The following is a 10,098-nucleotide window of genomic DNA, read 5'->3' on the forward strand; positions in this document are numbered from 1 at the left end:
AGGTGTTGGATTTCTTCAGCCTTCTTTGTCCACCAGATGTTCTTGAGTTCTCTTGTCCTTCTTTGGACCTCAGCTTTTGCACTGGCGTAGGTCTTTTTCTTAGCAGCACAGTTGATGTCTCTCTGCCATGCTTGGAAGGCTTTCCTTTTCTTGTCGATTAGCTGTTGGATTTCGATGTCATTTTCGTCAAACCAGTCTTGATGTTTCTTGGCTTGGTATCCAATAGTTTCTTCGCAGGCTTGGATGATGGAGGTCTTCAGTTTGTTCCAATGTTCCTCAACATTTTCGGGGTGTACTGTGGGTAGATGGTCCTTGAGTGCTGTTTGGAGATGGGCTCGCCTGGAGGGCTCCTGAAGGGCTTGGGTGTTCATTTTGCGCCTTGTCTTCCTTCCTTGGAGTCTGCGCTTGGGGGCGATCTTGAGAGCCATTGTGGATCGGATTAGCCTGTGGTCGGTCCAGCAGTCGTCAGCACCTGTCATGGCTCTTGTGAGGAGCACGTCACGGCGGTCTCTGGCACGTGTGATTACATAGTCTAAGAGGTGCCAGTGCTTTGACCGGGGGTGCTTCCATGATGTCTTGAACTTGTTTTTCTGGCGGAAGAGCGTGTTGGTGATGACAAGGTTGTGCTCCGCACATTTGGTGAGAAGCAGGATGCCATTCGAGTTGCTGTTTCCAACCCCGTCTTTTCCGATGGTCCCTGGCCACAGGTCGAAGTCTCGCCCGACTCTTGCATTGAAGTCCCCCAGGAGGATGATTTTGTCCTCCTTAGGTATCCCCGATAGGACGCTGTCCAGCTGACAGTAGAATTTCTCCTTGATGTCTTCATCAGCATCTAGTGTTGGTGCATAGGCACTTACGATGGTTGCCCGTTGGTTTTTGGCAAGATCAATTCGGAGGGTTGAGAGTCGTTCGTTGATGGCAGTGGGAGCTTCGGACAGATGTTTCACCAGATCATTTCTTATAGCGAAGCCAACTCCGTGCATTCTTTGGTCTTCTTCGGGCAGTCCCTTCCAGAAGAAGGTGTAGCCTCCTTTTTCTTCCTTCAGCTGTCCCTCTCCTGCTCTCCGGGTCTCCTGAAGGGCTGCTATGTCGATGTTGAAGCGTCCCAGCTCCCTTGCGATGATGGCAGTTCTGCGTTCGGGGCGTTCACTGTCACTGTTGTCCATCAGTGTCCGTACGTTCCACGTACCGAAGTTCATTTTTCTTTTTTGGCCGCAGGATGGTGACCCCACTGGACGCGGCAGTCCAGTCAGGGATAAGAGAGGCAGACTATGTTTAGGGCACCTTTTTTAGCCCCCTCCCCATGTGGGGTGAGCAGAGTGGGTCCTAAAAAGGGCTTCTCAGTCGTGGATACAGCTGCCGAACTACTCAACTGCCTCGGTCCTTGAGGTAGAACGACTGAGTCCGTACCCACCGCCCATGTGCCAGTCTGTGACTAGGGGCTTCCAGATTTCACAGTCCTGCCCCCGTCGCCACTCGCTGATCGCCATGGGACTTTGGTTGGTTTGTTTTTTGTTTTTTTTTCTTCGGAAGACGCCTGTGCGTGGGTTTTTTTAATGTGTGGAGGTCAGTGCACAACTGATCAACACACAGTCTTCACAGATGAGGTTCCACTGGTGATGTAGTTTAACACAATGACCATGGCTTCTCAGTCTGTTGCAGCCTTCTTCCGCCTTCGCAGCCGTTGTAACATGTGCCATGTTATCCTCCGCCTGCTCCGCCGTTGAGGTCTTTGGGTCTTCGGATTGTGCTTGGTCTGGGACCTCCCCCGCGGCCACTCCTGGGAGTGCAGGACTCCAGTTGTTGTGCCCACAGGTTCATCGGAACACGCAAGCCCCCTCACCACGACAAGGTGACAGTCCATCGAGGGATTGACCTGTATGGATTGACCATTGTGTATAGGTTAAGTGAAATTAGTAAAGTATTTATCTGGCTGTCCAGTTGGCTCTTTTTTCTAAACATTAAATCTTTCTTCCTCATAGTCTCCATCCTGTGATTGAGATTGTTCTGTAATTTGTCACTTCCAAAATAGCTTTGCACCCATTTTCTAAAACAACAATCTAAATAGATTAGAATAGCTCATATGGTGGAGTGGGCTGCTATTATACTCCATGAGCTGTAGAATATATTTTTGGCCCACAAAATGTATACATCCGCATTTTGCATAACTGCCTTGCGAAATGATAACCAGATATTTAGCTGACTGCTCTGTGGACGTAAGCATGAATTTGATGCCTGAACTCTGGTTTGGGCAGATCACTATGATTTTTGAATGGAGAGAAATAGGGAGCAGTGCTTCGTGAATATTTCTGAATTAAAGGCCGAGGACTGGGAGGGAAACACCTTATTGGATAACTCCTTCCCCATACATTCAGTCTTACTAGAGTTGTGATTGGAATATCCAGGAATTTTTCATCTAGCATCACAAATAGGTTTGATTTCTTAGGAAATAAGGGTAACCTGCATTGCTTATCTGGTTGTTTCTTACATGCACATCCTTCCTGTCTTCCAATGTACATGGCTTTTTATTCTTTCTACTTCATCCCCACAATAACCTATGAAATGGATCCAACTGAGAATATAGGATTGTCCCACAACAGTCCAATAGGCTTCTGTTGGTCAACAGATATATGCCAGCCATAAAACTTCTGCCAACTTTAATTTGTCTCAAAGTGTTGTGGGGAAATAGGGAAAGGGCATAATGCATGAGAGTTTGGCTTCACTTTATGTTAGGCAGTATGAACCTATACTGAGAATAGGCTGCAGAGGGGAAGGGATGCAGATTCTCTCTCTGTATCCACAGACATTCTTCTGCATATTCTTCACTGTTGAAATAACAATGACTATTTTGCTATAACACTGGGGGAATATACTGAAGAGTTTCTATATATTTAATGTAAAAAATAGTTTTAAAATTAATGAAGTAGATGTGTTCCTGGCCATTAATTCTTTGAAAAAGTTGGTACTGACTAGGGAGCGAAATAATGTAGAATGAACAAAGATAGGTAGATTACACACAGTTCCACACATTTCAGCAATTTTTCCTATTCAGAACAAACATACGTGGATTTGAAATGAAAGAACCAAGAGATTTAAGCTTTTCATAAATAAACAATAATAATTTAACCTTCTAAAAACCATATAAAGCAGTGGTTCCCAGGCTGTGGTTCCCAAAAACTAAAATATGGTCCATGACCTCATTGTTACTACACCATTGCACTGAGAGTGACTGGACTCGTGAAACCTTATAGTGCCAAGACAATAGGGATGTCGGTAGGGGAGAGGGTGATTATCTATGAAAGGCATGACATCAAGCCTCCTGACTGCTGCTTCTTTTCCTCCTCCCTCCCCCTGAGCAGAGCCATTCCATGTGGCACCTGGAAGCAGGGGTGCCTTGGTGTCTTTGTTTTTAGGCATGTTCCTGTAGTTATTTAGGGTGCTGATTCATAAAATTGCATGGGATAGACCACACAGGTGAGCAGATGGCTACTACTGGATGGCATATGTTCTGTATCAGAAAGTAGAGCTGATGTGGTCTATCCAATGCAATTTTCTTGATCAGCACCCCAAATAACCAAACCAAATTTAAAATTGGCCAAAAATTGATTCATAACCCTTTTGGTACTAATGTTGGAGAGTAGCCCCTGGTCAAAGTGGTCTCTGGTCAACTGGTCCCTGGTCAAAAAAAAAGGTTGGGAACCTAAAGACTTGTTAACAAACACATCTATGAATGTTTTTTTTTCTTTATTCATTTATTTTTCTCATAATGTAGAATGAACAAATTTTGGTGGAATTTTGGTGGAAATGTTGGAGTTAGTTGCTGAAGGAGATTTATTTGCTTTCCCCTCTTCAAGGAATTTAAGAGGTAGCTGCTGCTGGACTTGCTTGTTGTAGGCAGACACCTATAGCTACAGTAGAACCAGAAAGAGCAGAATCTAGCTCTTTCCCAGCTTAATCTTTGTTTATAGGATTGTTACACTGTTAATGCAAACACATTGCAGAACCCAACATCAAATATCTGTTTTTCTCGATCCATCTATCCTTCCTTATCCATTCATTGTTGATGCTTCTTTAAAAAAAAACTTCTAAGTTAGACAGAATGTGAGTAGGAAACAGGGGCTCCATAGACCAAAAAGTTGTTTTCTTGCCAAAGGCTTTATTAACTGATGCTCGCTTGTCCTTTCTGCTACAACAGTTGACTGCCTTACTATCTAAATTGGATCATCATAATAGAACAATGATGTTCATTGTTTAATTCTTTCAACACTCTCCAATTTTAGTAAGAAATCCAGAATTGTTGCACAGAAAAATATTCTATGGCTAATTAGTATGAATAATTTGAGCCTATGTGTGTGTGTATTCAAACATAAAACAAACTGCAACAAGAAACAGACCTAAAGATAACAGATTGGACTATCAGGCATAAGGTACCCCTTTTGCTTTGTGGTTTGACTTAGAACTGTGTAACATGGAGTTATATTTGTCACTGCTTTTACACTGGATTAGATGACAGGCATGTTTATAATTTAACTAATTACAAAAGAGCTGAACAATGCAATTCTACAGAGACACTGATTTAAATTACTGCAGTGCACTCCCACAAGTCACATTATTTCAAACTGTTATACACATTTTCTTTCTTCTTTTGAACAGGAAAAAACAAGAGGAGAGCAAATTCATATCTCTCTTGTGGCTGAACAAAGCTGCCACTAACATAGCCTGTGGTTTTACATGCCACTTGGTAATACTTCTTTAAAGTATTAAATAATAATTATATATCATAGTACTGAGAAAACAAGTTGTGTTGAGTGGCAGTCTCCACTTATTTTAGGATAGTTCAGAAGATACAATAAGGCTATTGATTGCTTGAATCATGATGGTTACAAGTTATTTCCTCTAAGATAAAGGATATTACACTTAGTAAAAGCAGTTGCTCACGAGCAATAGTAAGCTTCTCGTTTCTTACTTGTTGGCTTTATGATGGCACCTAGCTAGCAATGACAATAGAAATGACGCTGCTGCTCTATATAGACTGGTTGTGTGTTGCCATCTTAAAATAGAACTTTTCAAAAAAAAAGTGGGTATGTGTATTAAAGACACAGAAATAGTTAAAAGTTTTTCCATACCTTGACTCAACCATTAATCAGAAGGGAGAGTGCAGTCAAGAAATGAGAAGAAGACTGGGGCATAGAAGGACACTATGAAGGAATTAGACAGGATCCTGAAGTGTAAAGATGTATAATTGAATATCGAAATTGGGATTGTACTTTCCAATTTCTATGTATAGTTGTGAAAAGTGGCCAGTAAACAAAGCTGATAGGAAGAAAATCAATTCATTTCAGATGTGATTCTGGAGAAGTGTTCTTTGAGGACTGTGGACTGGTAAAAAGATAAACCAATCTGTCCTGGACCAATTGAAGCCTCAAGTCTCCCTAGACACCCGCTTGGACTTAGAGTCCAATTGAGGGAGATGTAGTTTTCAAAAGGGATTCTCATCGATGTTTCCAATTATTGAAAATCCTATGTGCCTGCTTTTGCAGATGGCCTTTGTTTGCAAAACAAAACAAAACCTGATATGTGCAGAGAAAGAGCTGGCAAGGATGAATTCAACAGAGTAAAAATGGGCAGATAGTATTCCCCAATGCTCCCTTAATTTCCCAGCCACTTGAATTACCAACCTATAGATACTTTCTAACTGAGTATTCATAGCCAAGGAACAATAGACTATGATTGTGCCATTGTAAAATTCCACATGTGCCTTCCTGTCTTTTATAGTTATAGAGAGCCAATGAATATCTGCATAGCCAGCTTTGACCAATGAGATAATTGAGTGCTGTATACCAATGAGAATGTGTCCTTAATTCTCTGTAAAAGTGATAAAAAACTTTGCAGCCTCACTTGGGGGGGGGGGGGTGCAACAGACCTTTTTATGCCCCATGCATTCTGTCCCTATTGCTGGGCCCTCAATAAGCTGCTTCTACAGATGGAATTCAACTTGTGGTGTGTCTTCCATTACATTGCCCTCTTGAGCCCAGGGGACTCCTGACAATGGGCAGAAGGAGTAGTGCCAGTGACCCATTGCCCCTACACAGTCTCTGTTAAATCTTTGGTAGACAAATAACCAGGAGAAAAGCATACCTTCCAACTGTTAGGATTTGGCAGGGATAGCCCTGGTTAATCCCACTTTTCCAGCTACCTTTTAAATGTCTATGGTACGTTAAAAAAACCCAGCTCCTTCCACTTTCCCTTTATTTTCAGTTTACTTCAGTTACCCTAAATTGACTTCAAAATGCAAACATAATTCCACTGAACTGAGCAAAGGTGAGAGAAGGGGAAGTGTCTGAGGTCAGATCCAGACAGACCTTTATCCCGTGAAAATCCGTGTTTTAAAAAGGTGGATTTTCCTGGGGGCCTGTTCACACACACCCCAGAAAGCACGCGCTTTCTGGTATGGGTGTCCAGATGTTCTCCCGGGACTAGCCCGGGAGAACATCTGGAGGCCCTATCCCCCTCTCCTGAAGCACCCAGACCAATAAGAAAAGTAATGAAAACTTACCCGGTCTCCATTACAATTTTCCTTCCTCCCCCACCTCACACTCCTGGCACATGGAGGCTGGGTAAGGGGTCTGGGGGCTTCAGGGAAGGGGGGTGGGTATTCCCACAGTTTACCGGGCTTCCTTAGCCCAGTAAACTGTGGGAATGGTGTCTGGATTGTAGTGCAGACACTGGAAGTAGTGGGTTTATCCTGTACCTTTCAAGAAGGCTTAGAATAAACCCGCTATCTAATTAATTTGCTACAAAACGGTTTCCCTGGTTTGTAACGAATTAATTCGGGACTGTCCAGAACATTGTCTGGACAGCCCCTCCTTTATTGCAGTAGATACAGCAATAAAGGTACTGTCTGGATGGACCCTGAGTTTTGCTTTTTCCAGTACCATTATCAGGCAAAAGATAACTCTTGTGTATGCTTTCTCTTTAATTATTTTTGTCATCTTGACTTTACACTGATATTAACCATTTATCAGAAGTTGCCTTCTGGCTGAAAAAGGCAGGATAAAAGTGTGGTAAAAAATAAATAAATAAATATTGGCCATACATGTCCTAGTTTTCCTCTGAGACAAGTTGGAGGATATGCCAAAGACATAATTCTTCCTGATAAATGCTGAATTTCTTTTTGCAAAACCATAATGTAGTTCATTGGCACTGCTAGATTCCCCCTAGATCTGGATGCATTTCAGTTGAGGCTGGTATTCTGTTTACACCTATTTCTAGGGCGATCCCATTTGTCTATGGCAACATAAGCCTTAATTATATCCTATTTAAAATACCACAACATACTGTGTGCAGGGTTGCTTTATAAATGCTTCAAGCAGGGAATATGGGTTGTGAGATTCCTGCATATGGTTTAAAGTGCCGGTATAAAACCCTAAAAATGGTTTGGACCAGATGAACTGAAAATTTGACTTTTGATGTAAGACTTTGTGTGGGTGTTCACATTTTGCAGAGAGGCCCTTGTTTCTGTGCTACCAACATTAGAGTAACGGAAATTTGAAAAATAACTTTCTAAGCGGCTTCTCGCAGACACTGGAATTTTCTACCAAGAAAGTATCTTTTGTTGACTTCTGCTGGCAAGCCAAATTCTCTTAATTTAAGCAGGTGGTTGGCTGATGCAGCTGAAATCTTACTGTTCACTGCTTCCTTGTGCTGTAATTTATAGTTCAATTTCACAATGTTATAAATGGCTGACATTTTTATTTAAGTGGCAACTCTTTTATCTTATCTCATAAAAGCAGTAAAACCATTTTACTGTGGATTTTATTTAAGAATTACCGTATGCATTTTTATACCCAAATGTAATGTAATTTATGCCCATGTATTCATAGCAGAGATTTTCGCCACAGGTTCAACTCCAACCTGTAGACAAAACAGCCAAAGAACTAGGAACACAAAATGATGTCACTGTGCTTCTTGTGTTCAAAGAAGAGCAAGGGGTGTTTTAATTACAACTTGTGTGCCATCTGCACCCATACCTTGAGAAGCCAGACTTGGCCATGGTGGTCCACGCTCTTGTTACATCCTGAAAAGATTACTGCAAAACACTCTACGTCGGGTTGCCTTTGAAGACTGCTTGGAAGCTTCAAGTAGGCCTATCTTTGATCAAAAGTCAGTATTATGTGTAATGTAGAATTTTATATATATCTTTAGTAACATTTTCCATGTTGACAACTGTGTTATTCAAGCTAACAAACAAGTGAATGTAATGGGCAATTGACCTGTAAGTTAGTAATATGTTCAGTGACACAAGGCTCTTTAAGATTGGTCTGAAGAAGAATCTTCAATGATTTCCACAACAGAGCTCCTTTGATTTGTTAGGGTTTTAGTAGTTGTTGCTGATTTCATATCTGCTTGTTCCATTCTTTTACGGGGGTGTTTCTGGCCATTTTAATTTTTTTAAGAATTAAAAAAAGACTTAAGCTGGATTTAATTGCACAAGAGAGATACATAGCATTTTTTGGTCAAGAAATATATTGTGTGCTATAGGTTTTCATGATTTAGGTTCACAGATTAAAACGACTTTTAGGATCGCATCTTAAAACCACAGCAATGTCTTGAGATTTTATTTTTATTTTTATTTTTGAGCCAGATGAATGAATGATTCTCATGTGAAATGTCAAGTTATTGCCTAAGAAAACTGGGAGATTAGCAGAATAAAAAGTAATTTTGAAATCTATTTGAGTACCAATGCTAAGGAGTGGACTGAATCTTTGATTCCTGTCATGTGACATAGCTTGACATGTGCTTTTGCAATGCCTCTGAGCTCTGCATATAAAATATTGCTTTTGTTCTTGAGGTCCCTGATTTGTTTTTGCAATTTGCATGGAAATTTGTGAAAGCGTGGAAATAAGAATGTGTGCTGTGTTGTGGCATGGAAAGCTGAATGTGTGTCTGACCAAGAATGCTTGAAATTGTTACTCTTTTGAACTTTGTCATATGGTGGTGAGAAGGAAGAAATCTATTTCCTACCTGGCTTTTAAACTCCATTGAGGAACAAATGTTTTGGAAGCATTTGAACATACTTTTCCTTTGCCAAAGTTCAACAAAGCTATTGTGCTTCTTTCTTTGAATGGTTGCCATCTTCTTGCTTGGTGAAAGAGTCCAACACACCTAGAACACAGGCATCATCTACACTGCTATATAATCCAGTTCAAAGCAGATAATCTGGATTCAGAAACTGGATTATATGGCAATGAAGATTCTTTTGGAAACCTAGAATCTCCATAACCTTTTGGAGAAAAATGGTATTCACAACCATTTGAAAATCATAACCTTTTGTAAAGTATGATCCTCCAGAGAAGAGCTAAAAACTTGTTTGAATAAAATCTTCTCTTCAGTGATATATAACCACATGTACTTATGCAAGGCAATTTGGTTTCCAGTAGTTAGACGGATAACCCTCTGATCTGTTAGGAATGGAGATTATGCCAATGCACAAAATATAGCAGTTTTTCAGAAGTGTTTATTTTCAGTTGCCTAAAAATAGATCTACTTTCCCATAAAATATCTTGTTTCTATATCATGCTCTCAAGAGACAAAATTAAAGTAAAATTTGTTAAAAGCAACATATCTGGTTTACTTATTACCTTTATGTATTCAGCATGCAGGTACATAACTTGTCAATCCAGTTACAGATATGTTTGAAATAGTTTCTCTATGCAGATAATACAGAGCATCTTTCTTTCAATCAAACAGCAATATCTTTACATTTTGAGAGATTAATGGAGTATGAGATCTAAGATGGAGTCTGAGCTCTGAGCAGTCTCAGATCTGATCATGCGATCTGCAGTCCCTCCCATAACTTTTCAGGAAAACATGGAGCAAAAGAAAGAAAGCTACATACCAGAAAATACATACAATAAGTAAGCAACAATTATTTATTTATTTATTTATTTATTTAAAGAAAAACCATGCTGGTTGGGTTGAAAGGTTATCATAAGGTTAGTTTTTGAGTTGTGAATTTTTGTGTTAGTTTTTACCATGGCAGCAAAGAGCCAGAATTTCTCATTGCCATCAGTCCTACGAGCTGACAGGGGAAAAAAA

The sequence above is a fragment of the Anolis sagrei genome, chromosome 2, assembly GCF_037176765.1.
Source record: "Anolis sagrei isolate rAnoSag1 chromosome 2, rAnoSag1.mat, whole genome shotgun sequence".
NCBI lineage: Eukaryota > Metazoa > Chordata > Lepidosauria > Squamata > Dactyloidae > Anolis > Anolis sagrei.